The following is a 15710-nucleotide window of genomic DNA, read 5'->3' as shown; positions in this document are numbered from 1 at the left end:
ATATCGTAGAACGCTCATAATTACAGCAGTAAAGAACAAAAGAAAAATGTGTCTACTCACCCCAAAAGACCTAAGGCGGTGGATGAAATAAATTCTTTGTACTGTCCTTTTGACAGATTCAATGTGGTCTTTCCAGGATAGCAGATGGTCCATCGTGACAACAATTGGAACTTTATGAGAGTCAGATGGTGAATCAAATGCAATTTCTTCCATTTTCTTTGTGTTAATCACAAGAGCATATTATCACTCTCAACCACTTTGTTTACGCCATGTTGGTGCAGCCCAGGGTTGGCAGAGTTACTTTACAGAGATATCAGAGCTGTATCATTAGAATACTTAAGTACGTATTGATTTGGTGTGTCTGTACGACAATTGTCAATATAGAACATTAGTCGTAATGGCAGATAACAGGGTTTTGTTCACCTTCTGGACCATTTTTTACACCAAAATGTCTGCATGCATTGTGGTGAAAGCAGGGGCTACCTCTGGGTCTAAGAAGTGAAGCCAGTGCTGAAGTGCCTTAAACTTGCATTCTTTCTACCAGCCAGCAGGGGGCGACTCCTCTGGTTGCTAAAAGAAGTCTGATTGTATAGAAGTCTATGAGAAAATGAGCCTACTTCTCACTTGATTTATTACCTCAGTAAACATTGTAAACATGAGTTTATGGTCTCAATCACTGGTTTCAAGTCTTCTTCAATACAGCATGATGTTCATTTAGTTAATTATGGTCCCATTTAGAGTCAAATAGACCATAAAGCAGGGGATGCTTTAGGGCGTGGCTACCTTGTGACTTGTCTTATTCAGCGTTCAGTTGTACTGAGCTCCACCCTCTCGTATCACTTCCGGTTGCAAAAAAACAAAATGACGACGGCCAAAATGCCGGTCTGGGTGTTGTCTGTGTTTTCGTCTTAGAACTTTAACCCTTTCACAGTGTGTTTTCAGTTCATGAAAGTTAATTATAACCTTTTTGGTTGCCTGTCGTACTTAGCTCCACTCTCTCGTGTCACTTCTGGTTGCAAAAAAACAAGATGGTGACGGGGAAAAATGCCAAACTCCAGGCTTCAAAACGGCAGTCCACAAACCAATGTGTGATGTCTTATATACAGTCTATGATTGAAAGCAGAGAAAATATCTATAAAGAGGGCTCTTGCATATGTGTTGTGTTTGTCTACATTTTTAGAAATTATATGAACCGAAGTGGCAACAGCGTCTTCTTTACCGCGGCGCTGCAGGTGATGGCATGAATAGAAGTTACTGGTGATACTATGTGTCATGGACACAGTATTGTAGAAAAACCTGTATTCAGTTAATATAAATTATGTTATATAAATTCTCAGCTGTGAAATGAGTTTATAGAATACATTAAATTACGATTATTTCAAACTAAATATTGTATAATGTGGGCTCCAGGCATGAAAACCTCACCATTATGATGCTGTAGTGGGTCAGAAAGTAAAGTGAAATGCCATTTTCTCCATAATTGTGTTTGCTGTACAAATACAGACATACTCAGGAAGGGCTGTTTATGGGTGTTTCAATAACTCCACTGTGAGATCTGATTTTAATCTTGAAGCTTGTTTTAAACGTCATCCTCAATTGTTTAAACATTATTTTTGATATTAATCGACTCTTAGCATAATATTGTTAAGCCTGGCGAAACTACCTCACCTATTGTGCAACACTGTTGGTTTTGAAAAGGTGCCATAGTGAGTTCTCCAAATATTTAGGCTTGTGTATTAAATTATTTGTATTACATTGTCCATTATTCAATAAGACATTTCTGTGAACAGTTATACTAAAAGCAAAAGTGAGTGTGTGCATCTGGTGTGTACTGAATATAATCTTTAGCTGTGTTTCTATGAGCGTGAACATACTTTGTGTATCTGTGTCACAAAAACAAGAGTTTCTGTTGGCGTCTTGCCTCAGCTCGCTGCCAGAATAACCACACTCTTAATCTCTCACTCTTCTTCTTCTTCTTCTTCTCTTCTTTCTTTTTCTTTTTGTCTCTCTGCCTTGAATGCCAGCCCCTTCATCAAACACAAGTATGTCTCCGAGCTCTATGTAAAAGAAGACTCTTCAACAGCTCACAAACAAACGGGAGTCGTTGGCTCCAAACTCACCACGTCGCTTCTTTACTAATCCGTGCTTTTATTGTCTCTCGTCATATTTACGTCTTCGCGCGAGGTCAAGCTTGGGGTGAAGGTTCTGATCGTTATTTTATATGACGCGCTCTGTTCTTGCGTTTTGGCCAGCAATTGCGCAAGTGAGGAACGCAGATAAGCTTTGAAACAGTTTGCCATTTTCCTCCGAGCAATGACAAGTAAAGCATAATTCAAAACACAATAAATCAATGCGGATTTCAATGGGATTACGATAAGAGGAAAAAGAATAACTACTAAAAGCTTGATTCTCAGGCTCAGTGAGTTATGGACTGTCTGCTTTCACCAAGAGCCGCGGTCTTGATCCTGAATCTGTATAAATAATCATCGGGGAAAATTAGGACTACTTGAGTATATAAAGTATCGGTCAAGGCCGTGAGCACCATATGTTCTCAAGCGACGCTGGATAGCGGTGGTGTTACGACCCGAGTCAGAATGTAAAGAAGTGTTCTTTTGACATGACGCAGCTGCAACAGATTCACAAAACAGACAAACACCTGTTAATATCTTCCGCGAGCCAGCGGAGGCTTTTCATTGCACACAAATAGCAATAAAGGGATTCACGGCCTCGCAAAATCATGACGCATGTCAAGCTGACCTCTGAATATCTGAAACATGATTGGGCCATAATTTCTTTACAGCCAGCCGAGACTGTTACTGTGTTCAGGCACCTTCTGCTGCGTTCCTGCAGATCCATGTGGGCTTTGATAGGCTGCCATCACTGAGATGGATTTGAGTCCGCACTCTATTGTGGTAAAACACGCTGATCTGGCCAGCAAACAGTATGTGGTGCTGTGAGGTACACCTCTAGTGCACCTTTAGTGGAGGAATCTGTAAAAATCATAACATTTTTTAGATCAGAGATGTTTAAAACTTGTGTTCCCAGCTGAGGTTTCTTTTACCATCTCATCTCTGCCTTTATATCTGTGAGGGACAGAGAGGTGGTATTTTCTTTTTAGTTCATAAGGGACATGTAATGTTTTATACTTCTGGTGAATATCATCCAAACCATCTTATTTCCATATATTTATTTTGTATACAGTTCCTTTTGTTAACACCTTATTTTGAAAACCGGACGTAGTCACACGTGTCTACTTCCTCTAATTTCTCCAAGTCCGTCTCTAGCTCTCTCGTCAGCTCCGTTCTCTTTATACATCCATGGTCAGCTCCATCGGGGCCGTTTGAATGCATTTAACATGAATGTCAGTATCTGGGTGCTCTACAGTCGTAGCGTCGGTCCATTTGACCACAGAGATGAGAGTGACGGCCGGCTTGACCGCACGTTACCGCAATACGATAACGTTTCCTAAGCATGCAGCTTTAGCCGTGATGTCTAGCTCTGCTTTTCCTGTCAATGTGTTAAACCCAAAGTGTTTCCATACTTTACTGGATGTGTAGTGTTTACTGCTTTGGATTTCAAATGTGAGGGTGCAGGTCGTATCCGCGCAGACCCTCCAACATTTTCTACTTGTTTGTTTTGATTGACGAATACAGAACGGATATGACGTCACGTTACTCAGACTACAACAATAAAAGCATGGGAACATTTCCTCACTGTGACATTCCTAGTGAGCGAGAGGTTATATGAGGACCAACAAGCAGCGATCAGAAGCTCCGATCTTTCCAAACACTGCAAAACCAAACAAACACATCATAGCAGCAAACTAGGTTTTAATAATTTATGTACAAACATCAATAAACAGCAACTAAGAGCGACAAGTTTCCGCTTCAAAACAACTGTCATAAGTCCCGTAAAATTTCATACATAAACAAAGCGAGTTGTAGAGAGTGAATGTTTGATGTGAAGATCTTATCTACTGTGTTCAGTTAATAATACAGTATGTTCAATACAACTACAAATCCCACAGTAAAAGTAAAACTATGTCTGGTACATGCAAGAAATCTTCATTTCCTCCTGCTTGCTCTGTTCCTCAACCTCATTCGTGGGTCCTATATGATCACCCTATATCTGACTCTTTCTCTGCATGATTACATAAACAGACAACGGTATAAACACCCCAACACACAGGAAATACGGGGCATCCGTCTGACGACTAATCACCCTTAATTGTGTGCTAATAGTGAAAGCAATGCATGTAGAGGGGAAAGGAGGAGCACAGCGGGAGGGGGGAAAACGAAAACAAACAACGGCAATAGGAAGGGGAAAAGGGCAATTTCCACCGAAAAAATATTAATGCAATCAAGGCAAATTAGTAGGTTTGGGATAACATTCCTGTGGCGCGGTGTGTTTATTTTACAAGCAAGTAATGGAAAGTAGGTATAGTAGAGAGAAGGCCAGGGCATAGCTAGACTCACCTACCCGACTGCATGAAGGCTTGCACTGTAAATGCCACTATAACTTCACCCTTTTCTGTTTATTGGAGCTAAGCTGTAGATTATTAATAATACATAGGGCTCTCAATCTATTAAAATATTTAATCGCATGATTGTCCATAGTTAATTTTTTATATGTTCAAAATGCACCTTAAAGGGGGATTCGTATTGTATTTAATACTCTTTTCAACATGGGAGTTGACAAATATTCTGCTTTATTAGGGCTGACAAAGTTAAGACGATCAGTCTTAAAGCTAGAGTGAAGATACTGGTATCATATGAAACTAAATCTAATGAATCCATTGGTACCAACCATGTCATACTAGCTTGTAGTGGAGGAGGTTAAATAAACACTCCAAACTTACGCTAAATTTTGTTGAGGAAAAACTGTTATGGCCATTTTCAAAGGGGTCCCTTGAACTCTGACCTCCAGATATGTGAATGTAAATGGGTTCTATGGGTACCCACGAGTCTCCTCTTTACAGACATGCCCACTTTATGATAATCACATGCAGTTTGGGGCAAGTCATAGTCAAGTCAGCACACTGACACACTGACAGCTGTTGTTGCCTGTTGGGCTGCAGTTTGCCATGTTATGATATGAGCATATTTGTTATGCTAAATGCAGTACCTGTGAGGGTTTCTGGACATTATCTGTCATTGTTTTGTGTTGTTAATTGATTTCCAATAATAAATATATACATACATTTACATAAAACAGCATATTTTCCCACTCCCATGTTGATAAGGGTATTAAATACTTGACAAATCTCCCTTTAAGGTTCATTTTGAACGGATAAGAACTGTGCGATTAATTTGAAATTAAATGTTTTAACTGATTGACAGCCCTAGTTTTCAATAACACGTGCATAAAATGAAGTTGTGAATTATCAAATGTGTATCTCTTCAAAATGGCTCGTTTACCTATTCAAGATAATATAAGTTGATGCGGAAATGGGGTCTAAAAATGGTCATGAACGTTCTTTTACTCCCAAATTCGCTCTATGGAAACGCTGCTGTAGAGGATGGTGATTTAGCTGGGGGAGCTGCAATGATGGACTCTGAGCACATCCTGTTTTGTTTGTGTGTGTGTGCACATGCATAACTTTCTGTGCGAGCTGTATCAGTACAGTATGGTTGACGGTGTGAATGGTGTGTGTGTGGGTGTGGGCGTCTCAGTCAGTTTTATCCCTCCCCTGTTAGCAGCGGCTGAGTGATGAGCGGCGGGGAGGGACAGCAGCGCAGAAACACTGTGATGCTTAACTAAACAAGATGTGCTTCAGGGCTTGAACTGTGCTCCGTCCCTCATCTGACACAAAGCGCACAAAGCTGTCAGGCTCGCACATAATGCACACTTCCCACTCCTCAATTACATATGCACTCCTGCGCACACGTGCAAACACACCAGTGACTCCTGTTTATTGAGTCGGATGTTAAATTGTCCTCCAGCGGCGAGCGCAGAGGTCCCCAAGTGTTGAAACAGACGGCGCTTTGTGTGAAACGTATCCAAACACACGTCCAAGTTCACTCTGGAGACGGTCCTGTAAGAGCTTGACCAGGCCACATCGCAGTCCTCTTTTTAAGCCTCTTTTTGTCCAAGAGCTACAACAATCCATCTGTGTGCTGTGGCCTGCTGAAGTCCTCTACGATATTCAGTGGATTTATATTTGTACAGAAGTCCAAGAGGCACCTGTGGAGCAGAAATACGTCTATTCATTCTGTCTTTAACAAGGCTGGATTCTGTAAATACGCTTAGTTATCTTTGACATTTGTGGAAATACATGATTGATGAGCTGGATTTTAAAAGGAAATTTCATTTTTTTCTTCCTCTGTCGATGATAAGAGTGAAGGTGGTTCAGGTTAGATGGCTGAACATGAAGTGGAGTACGCAGTCACACAGCTCCCACTTGTGGTTAAGACCGAATACAACCTTCCCTCTCCAGATAACACAGGCCTTCACTAGAGAGATGCTGTTGCCCCTCACCACAACAAACTCCACAACAAATGACAGTGATCCAACCAAAATCACACTCGACATTAGTCTTTGTAAATCAGGACAACTCAAGAGGGAGCCCATTTCGGGAAGTAAACCTCAATAAATGTTTCCCAATGTGGCCTTTTTCAGCCGACCGGGGCTCGTTGTCAAACAGCATAAACAAATATGACGTAACCGGACTGGTGTCGAGCACGAATCTAACTCGTTTATGAATAATGAGTGGTCATGGTCTCGGTTGGTTTGCCGTCAATTGGAGACAGATGTGTGGAGAGAAAGCAACGCATGGGTGGCGTAATCTGGGTCGACCTCACTTAGGGAGAGACAAGCGAATGCAAACAGAGGGGTCTTCTCCGAGCATCGCGTGACCTTGTTCTGGTGGCCGTTGAGTCATGTGGCTGCTCCCAATGACAACAACAGGGAATATTCGGTGTCTTAAGGAACACACCGAGGTCAAGACTGAAACTATATTTAGACACGTTCTTTTGAAAGAAAGGTAGTACATTTATCTGTGCAATTAATTAAATTTTGGCTTCCAACCATTATGAAAACAAGAAAATTTACATAAAACAATTATTGTGCCGCATTCCGTCTCGCAACAACGCTCTCGTTTTGTCTTGTGTTATGAATCCAGCGCGCCTCTTTCCTTTACAGCGTTGTGCTTTCGTCCACTCAGCGGGTCAGGGTCAGACGCTCTGTGTGGGAGGATCCCCTCATGGGAACTCTCCCCAGCGCTGGCTGGCCCTTGCCGGGCATATTTCCTCTGTAGTAATGCACCGTAACCGGCTCTAGGTCGGTTGGAAAGGCCCGGGATGACGCTTTACAGCACCCCTCGCCTGGATCTCTCCGCCTAGTGCTCGACTGTCAACTGGCCTGACCCGTCTTGAAACATGGACCCCGTCTTGTTTTTGCCGTGTCATCACCATTCATCTCTATACAACCAATTTGTTTATGATTAAATTGTTTACTAGAGCACAAAGTTCTTCATAGATCTAGTCTCTTCATTTTGCTTTCTAAGTGCACCAAATTGAAGCATTTAACTTTATAACGTAGTTTACAAAATGTTCTTTCTATATGCATGTTTCCAAAGTCAGTGAGTCATTTTCTTAAATAATGGTGATTATGATTTTTGCCATGATCAAACAGCCCTACATTTTAACATTGTGTCTAGGGTTAGTACTCATTTTTATGGTGTGCACTTTTAATTTATGATGTATTTTTATTATAGAAAATAATAGATATACCACAGTAATGGAGAAAAAAATAGACAAAATAAAATGTTTACACTTTTGCTGAAACCATACCATCATAAATCATATCATAAATAAACATTGTAGAACACTTGACTTGTATATAGACATTTGATTTTTGTTTTTATTATTGTATCCTTTATTCTGTTATTTCTATTCTGTGCAAGTACATTAAGCGAGCTACATAAACCGGGGTCAAATTCCTTGAACCAGATTCTGATTCTGAAATATACAGATAAATAATGCCTTAGTTTTTCGGCAAGTATTCAGACAGTTTCTAAGATTTCATGTTTAGTATACAGGCCAAGGGTCATTGACAGACTAATAAAGCTTCACCAGGACTTCAGCCAGTTCAAAATCACTGCTAGATGTTTCATGAATAAGACACCGAGCAACTAATAATAGGTTTTAACGTGCCAACACCTGCCTAGCAGATGTATGTGTGTGTTAATGAAACTGTAGGGTGAGTGCAAACAGATGGAATGATAATAATAGGTGATAAATGATATCTATGTACTGTACGCCATAAACCTTTATGCATTATATTACCACCTTGCCTGTGTTGGTCAGGCTCTCTGAATGTTACAGCATGACATCATGATGTGGTGAGCTTCATCACATGAGACGAGAGCTTGTCTGTCTGGTTTGTATCATGTGTGGAATAATTTGTGTTGTAAAGTTGGACAGTATTCACAAGAAATATTTAGTTGAAAGCCAGTTTGGAGAACTCTTAAAGACTTGATTTATCCAAATTTGAATGAAAATGATGCCCAGTCTGGGCTCCATAACAAAAAACAATCAATAATTAGAAGATTCAGATGTTATTTTATACTTTATCGTCCGTTAGATTTGCATAAAATTTGTCTTTGGCACTGGCATATACAGTAAGACACACACCATACACAACAATTATGCATCCTAACATTTTAACTGGCAGTAAATAAAAGTGCCGAGTGGATTTCTTGTGATCTTTCTTCCTGGCTATCGGGACTTTCAGTCTGTAGCCTGATGGCAGCAACTGAAAAGCAGCAGGTTGAGAGGATGGTTGGGTCATTGTAGATCTGATTTACCATTTTGGTTATGGATTGAGTGAATAAGTCTTGGAGTTGTTTGACTTCAGTGATCTTTCTGGCCTGATTGACGACCTGTGTCAGTTTGTTATTTTGTTTTACTGAGAGGTTTCTATACCATGAGATGATGGTAAACGTGAGGACGCTCTCAGTTAGTGATATACAGTATAGACCAGGGGTCAGCAACCTGCGGCTCCGGAGCCTCATGTGGCTCTTTAGCTCCTCTCCAGTGGCTCCCTGTGGATTTTTTAAAATGGAAATGAACTGTTTTGAGGACATTGAGGAAAAAAATAAATCTGAGATTTTGACAAAAAAGTAATAATATTACGAAAATAAAGTCAGAAGTTTACAAGAAAAAAAATCTCAATATTATGAGAATAAAGTCATAATATTATAAAGTATTGATTTTATATATTATTATTTTTTTTTCTCTTAAAGTTATGACTTTATCCTCAAAATATTATGACTTTATTCTCATAATGTTATGACTTTATTCTCGTAATATTACGACTTTATTCTGTAAATCTCAGATGTTTTTTCCCTCAATGTGGCCCTAATAATATGTAGTACATTTGCACTTTGGCCCTCACTGCAATAGACTATATACTTAGACTATAAACTGTGTTACCTTCATCACAATGCCTAAATGTTTTGCGGCTCCAGACAGATTTTTTTTCTCTTGATAGTAAAGGTTGCTGACCCCTGGTATAGACCATGGACAGGGTGTGATGGCTGGTTTTGCTGTAGTTTTAATTAGGGATGCTAATTTAAAAAAAAAAATTCTGACCGATAACCGACCCAGCAATATGAAAGTGTTGCTGCAGTTTCAAATGTTTCTAACCATAAAATATGATGTTTTTATGCTCCTATAGGACAGGGTTATCATTTTTGAAAGACCATTATTTACAGTTTTTCTCTGCCCAAATGTAAACTAGAAGTCTTAGCTTTCTCGAGGAAATAATTCACTGTAAATCGTGATTCATTCAGTCTTCTTATAATCTATCATTTCTATAGCGTACTGCAAGAACATATTATTTTATTCCCCAAAAGCTTCAAGCTCCATTCACAGTGAAGAATTTCTCAAATAGTGATGCATGATTACCTCTGCCAGTTTCAATTACTATCACAACGATGTTTTGGCATCCAGCTGCAGAACGAGGTTTGGAGATCCACAACAGAGCTCGTTTCATTTGGCCGGAAAGAATCGTCGGTTTGCTTTTTCCTTTTTCCGTTTGCTTGAAATGCGTTTTTGGAAAAATGTCCACGGGTCACTGATCACGGGGTCAGTAAAAGGAGCCTTAAATGTTTCTATTGGCACGGACAAGCATGTCAACAGGAGTTTGGCAGAACAAGAAGCCTCTGCACAATTCAGGCTCAACCTATGAATCTACATACCCCAGGCTCCGCGGTGCACCTGACCTGCAGGAGTTGGAGACGGAGGAGGTGAAGGAGTTCTAGGTTTAACTACTCATTTTTTCTGTTTTTGACATCCAGCCATCACTCTCGCTTCCCCGCCGGGAGCAGAAAGGTCACAGCGAAGCCTTTCTTCTGGCTCGGGTTTAGCAGCGCGCAGTTCTGGCCTCCAGAAGAACTCCTATTCTCTCTGGCACACGTTAAGGCGCTCCATCATCTCTCTCTTTGCTATTCGCTCTCGTGCTCTCTCGTCCCCATTCCCTCCTGTCAGATCTGTCTTCACAGGGGCTTGTAAAATTACCTGGCAAGAACAACTCAAAGCACTGGACAGGACCAGTGTCCCCAGTGTCCCACAAAACTTTTACAAACCTTTTTTTTTGTTTGTTTCATTAAAATGAAGAGTTCACTGAAAAGAGGTCCACTTCTTGTGCCAAAGGGTCAATTATTAGTGAATCTGCTGCAAAGTTGCTGAAGGTGATTCAATATAAATTTATCCAATTCCAAACCTTTGTGAACGATGGGTATTAAATTTAATTTGCTGAACATGTTGAAGCCATTGTGGCCAAATGGGTGTGCATTTTTTATTTCCTGTTCTTGGACAGAATCTCCTCTTCATGGATCCTGACAAAAAGAGGGTTTGCACTGTTTGGGTAATTGTTTCCACCATGTTCCCTGTGAAGACACTGACGGATGATGATCAGGGGCTTAAAAAAAAACGTTCGAGCAATTAGCATACTGTGAAATAAATGAATCTGTATACACTGTATGTTTAAATAACAATGTACACAGAAAAATATAATTTTTTATATTTATTTATTTGACAACTATAGTTGCTAGTTACTGTGCAGATACAGATTATTAATTCAAAATGTAAATCAACTAAAGTATGATGTATCCGTGTGGATTGAGCTACCCACCTTTAATGCATCACTAATTATAATCTAGGTATATAATATTATCCTGAAATGGGCCATTCTGCATAATGAGTACTTTTACTTTTGGTACTTTAAGTAGATATTTTAATGCTGATGTTTCTGTAAGCTACTTTTACTGAAGTAAATGTTTAAATGCAGGACAGATTAGCCTATTTTTACACTGTACTATCGCTACTTCTACCCCCTGAGACCTGCTATACTGTCTTTCAAAGGCTGTAGCAGGTTCAGTCTTTAGAGCTAGAGGGCTCTGATATCCTGTGAAACAAGTTAAGTTAGCTTGTCAGGAAGGAGGCTAAATAACACTCCAAAATTAGGTTAAATTCTGGTGAGGAAAAACTGGCATGGCCGTTTTCAAAGGCGTCCCTTGACCTCTGACCTCAAGATATATGAATGAAAATGAGTTCTATGGGTACCTACGAGTCTCCCCTTTACAGACATGCCCACTTTATGATAATCACATGCAGTTTGGGGCAAAAAACATGCAGTTATTTGAATGTAGCCTATTCTAAAATAGTGTATTTGAATGTTTCTGCATCCTGGGGTCCATAGAAAGAAGAGAAGGCCTACTGCTAGAATTCATGCAGTGTCTTTCTTCATTTTGATTTATTTTACACACTGTCTATTGTCTCAAGTTAGCTGTAAGTTATTGGGTTATCAAGTGATTCATTCTGCCTGCCTGTAAATATTATATAGCCTTTTTATACTCAAAACTGCAATTTATTATTTATTTTTTGGCCACTCGGGGGCAGCTGGAACAAGTTGCGACCACAACTGTGTAGCGTACAGTGGCTTTCTTTGGCTGAAAACAGCTGCCTGCTGCAGCAGAAAACGGCACTTTGAGAGCAGTGAAAGTGAACCAAAACAATAAAAAGCTGCAGTAATGAGCTTAAACTCGCAATAAAGCTCCACAAAGCTGAGGGTATGGGGATAAAATATAATATCTTATAGCCATGTTAAAGCAGAAGATTTGACATAAAGGAAGAAACATTTTTTTATTTCTGGTTTAAAAAGGTTTGTATGAATGACTTTTACATGATTTACTATTAACTATTTAAAAGCATCGGAGTGTATCGTGTATATAAAGGAATGCTTTGTGGCTAAATTATCTCTCAGAAGTCCCGTAAATGTGTCCAAGGCTTCCACTCTAACAATGACGTTTGTAAATTACTTTGCATCTGATCCATGACACAAATAGAACAAAGCAGTATACTATTACAAGACTGTAAATCATCACTAGATCTCTTATTTCAAGCCGTTCATTGTCAAATTTAAATAAACACCGTACTGTGCTGAGTGAGAGCAAAACCAAAGATGCTCTCCCACATGTCATTGAAGCTCCTTCAGCGTGAGGTAGAGGGCAGTGTTGTATCAAAGCTGGTGTAAAAGACATGATGAGGCCTTCTTCTCTTCCACTGGTCCTTGAGCTGTCATCAGGTCCAAACAGGCCTTAAGCAGGTTTAGATTTATATATAACAGAGTGACTACAGAATTAACCATCAGATACTTCCATTAGACCGATAATGTCCGTAGATGCCGCTGAATAAGACCACATGGAGAAAGCAGGTTGGCTCTGAAACTAAAGTTAAATCAGCAACAAATGATCTGAAATGTAAATTTAAGAGGATGTGAAAGAGTATCTTTAAGTGTAACCTTGAGAGAAAAAGGGGAAAAAAACTATGTATTTGTCAGGGTTAGAAGTGAGATGTGTACAATACGCTGCTGATTAAATAAGCAAACTCAAAAGCATAATTTCAGACATTTCAACCAGAGAAATAATGTGACTTTAAGTCCGTTATGAACAGACTACTGTTGCATTTCTCTCTTATTAACCCTCTGAGACCCGCGATCCCGACCGACTTCACTGTCTTTCAGTTGCTGTAGTGGACTCAGTTTTAGAGTGAAGTTACAGATATCATATGAAACTACCATGTTGGGAAGGAGGCTTAATAACGCAAAATTAGGCTACATTTTGGCGATGATAGACCTCTGACCTCAAGATATGTGAATGAAAATGGGTTCTATGGGAACCCATGAGTCTCATCATATGCAATTTTTGGCAAAAAACTGCAAGTGTATTTTAATATTCCTGTATACTGCGATCCCTAAACAGTCTCTGAATTACATAAATTGTGTCTCACTGTAAAGCTGAGACTCTTGTGGATCCAATGAGCCCAACTGTATTCATGTGTGATGATGTTAGTCCCCATAGTAGCCATTTCATTGTAGTGAGACCACTTTTTTGAAACTTGAACTTCACTGTATAAAATGACCTTTGATGACCTCTAGGATAATCACAGCCTCATGAACCTTTTCAGCCACAAACTAGAGACCTAGAGCATTCAGAGGATGGATGGCTTTCCGAGCTAGATTAACAATAAGGGGGTTTCTGAGCAGTTTACACAACACAAGTGCTCGCCATCCAATAGCTGAAAAATGCAATTCTTGCAGAAATCTCCAAATGTCAAAAGTTTTTGATACCAAATCACAGCATGGCTTTTTCTATGGTGTTCCTCAAGGTCTTTGTGTCTTAATGTGGTATTTTGGAGGGATTATCGATCATTTTTATCAATTCTCGATTATCTAAATTTAGCACCAAATCTGTGTAACAAATGGTATCAACCCAAAAATTGATGCAACAACTCATGAGACATAATAGAGCATGGGAAAGAGCATCATATACTTCTATCATAATGTTCTAAACCCTTATACACTTGAACAATTCATCTTGATTAATAAATGAATTCATGTTTATTTCTGATTTATGAGGTTCCCAGCTTTCAGATGATGTACACCACTTCTATGTGACATCTACTGTTGACCTGCTATCTCCCCCTAAACACTCCCTGTACCCCCCTAAAAGAGACCAAAACGGCTCTATTGTGGGTCTCAGCGGGTTGAAATTCCCATGGTGGCTTGAGCGCTGTCTCCCCCTAAATAACATCTACACAGAAGGGAGTGACCAGCCAGGATTTTAGCAGAAACTATAAAACGCTTCACAGACAAAGTACAACAGAATATATCATTATATTTAATGTCTCTTTTGTTATATAGAGGCTTTCCCTTTAAAAGGCATTTCTTTCAAACAGTTTAATTTCATGGCCGTCATTTGATTGTTGTAAAAGTTTAGTGCCACATTCATTCATCAGTTTGAAATGTGGCAACGTTACCTATTTTTTTATTACACACATACATTATGATGCTAGCACTTTGAAAAATGTGAAGTTTTATTTAAGAGGCGTCATTAAAATGTCATAAAATGCAGAAGTGTTTTAAATTTCTCACATTTCCGCTGTAAAAACGTGAAAAGAAAACGCTTCAAGAGACCTCCACGTCATTAAGTAACATTTTGAATGCCATGCTCAAGGGTGAGTTAAAGAAACAAACAACCGTGAAGATGATTACCGCTAATGTCTTTGGCAGTCGGTGCTGCGACAAGCCATGTACGCGGCGTCATATTTCCACGGACTTGTTTGGCAGTTGTCTCTCATTTCGTGGTTGCAAAACATCTCAGAGAGAGAGAGCCCCCTCCTGAGGGAGCCCACGGTTGGATTAGATACACGAGAGAGCCACCCAGGCTTCATCATCACATTATACAACACTCAGCGAGCAGCGTCTGGTTCAGCTCAAATCAAAGTGAAAGTGATGGGGACCAGGAGGGATGTTGTATGGAGGAGTAGGGGTGGTGGTGGTGGTGGTGGTGGTGGTAGAGGGGGGTTGATTGTGGTTAAAGCGCGGCCATGGGAAGAAGAACATGGAAAAATCTTGGAAATGAAGCATGTCCATCCACAGAGGTGACGAGCATACTGAGCAGGACTTTGGAGGACAGGATGATGATTTTGGAAACCACAATCTGAAACTCTCAATCTTTTATGTACGACACACACACACATGGACGCAGAAAGGAAAATATCATGCACACACATGCACACAGACAGAGAAGTAACCGTAGTAACTGTAATGCTGTGTTCACACAAAATGCAAAGCAAACTTTAGCTTTGCGTTACTCACGAGATTATTTCTGTTTATTCCAGTCACTCACGCTAGACGTGCTGGAGAGAAGCAGGAGCTTACCTTCATAAATACCCACCAACGTTTCATCAACCATGGCTGAAATAACCACTGTTACTGCTGTGTTCATGTTGTGGAAGTCCCAGATACGTCGGGAAATCAAACGCCGTCGTGTCTGGTTTCATAACATCATCCGGAGGCGTTTCACCGAGCTGTATTCACTGTAAATAGCAAATCACACGTCGGCTGAATTAATCTAATAAACAAATGTGATTTAATTGCAATAAACGTATGAAAAGTATGCCGAAATAACTACATCATGATGCCAATTTGTAAAAAGTCTGATTTCATGCTTTGTCAGGTCTGTCTGCATGACGACAAGCAAGCAATTTTTAAAATGCTTGTTTTCTGAAGGGAGTTTGGATCGATCAGGGCTAAAGGTGTCTAAAATATATCTTTCTGCCGTCCCTGTCCGCAGCATTTGCTCCGGTGCCGGTGCTTCCGTCTGTTTCCTGATGCTGGTGGCACGACGACCGTCATCTACTGTA

The sequence above is a fragment of the Sebastes umbrosus genome, chromosome 20 (genome assembly GCF_015220745.1).
Source record: "Sebastes umbrosus isolate fSebUmb1 chromosome 20, fSebUmb1.pri, whole genome shotgun sequence".
Taxonomy (NCBI): Eukaryota; Metazoa; Chordata; class Actinopteri; order Perciformes; family Sebastidae; genus Sebastes; species Sebastes umbrosus.
The sequence above is the reverse complement of the archived record's forward strand: the minus strand, read 5'-3'. Positions refer to the sequence as shown.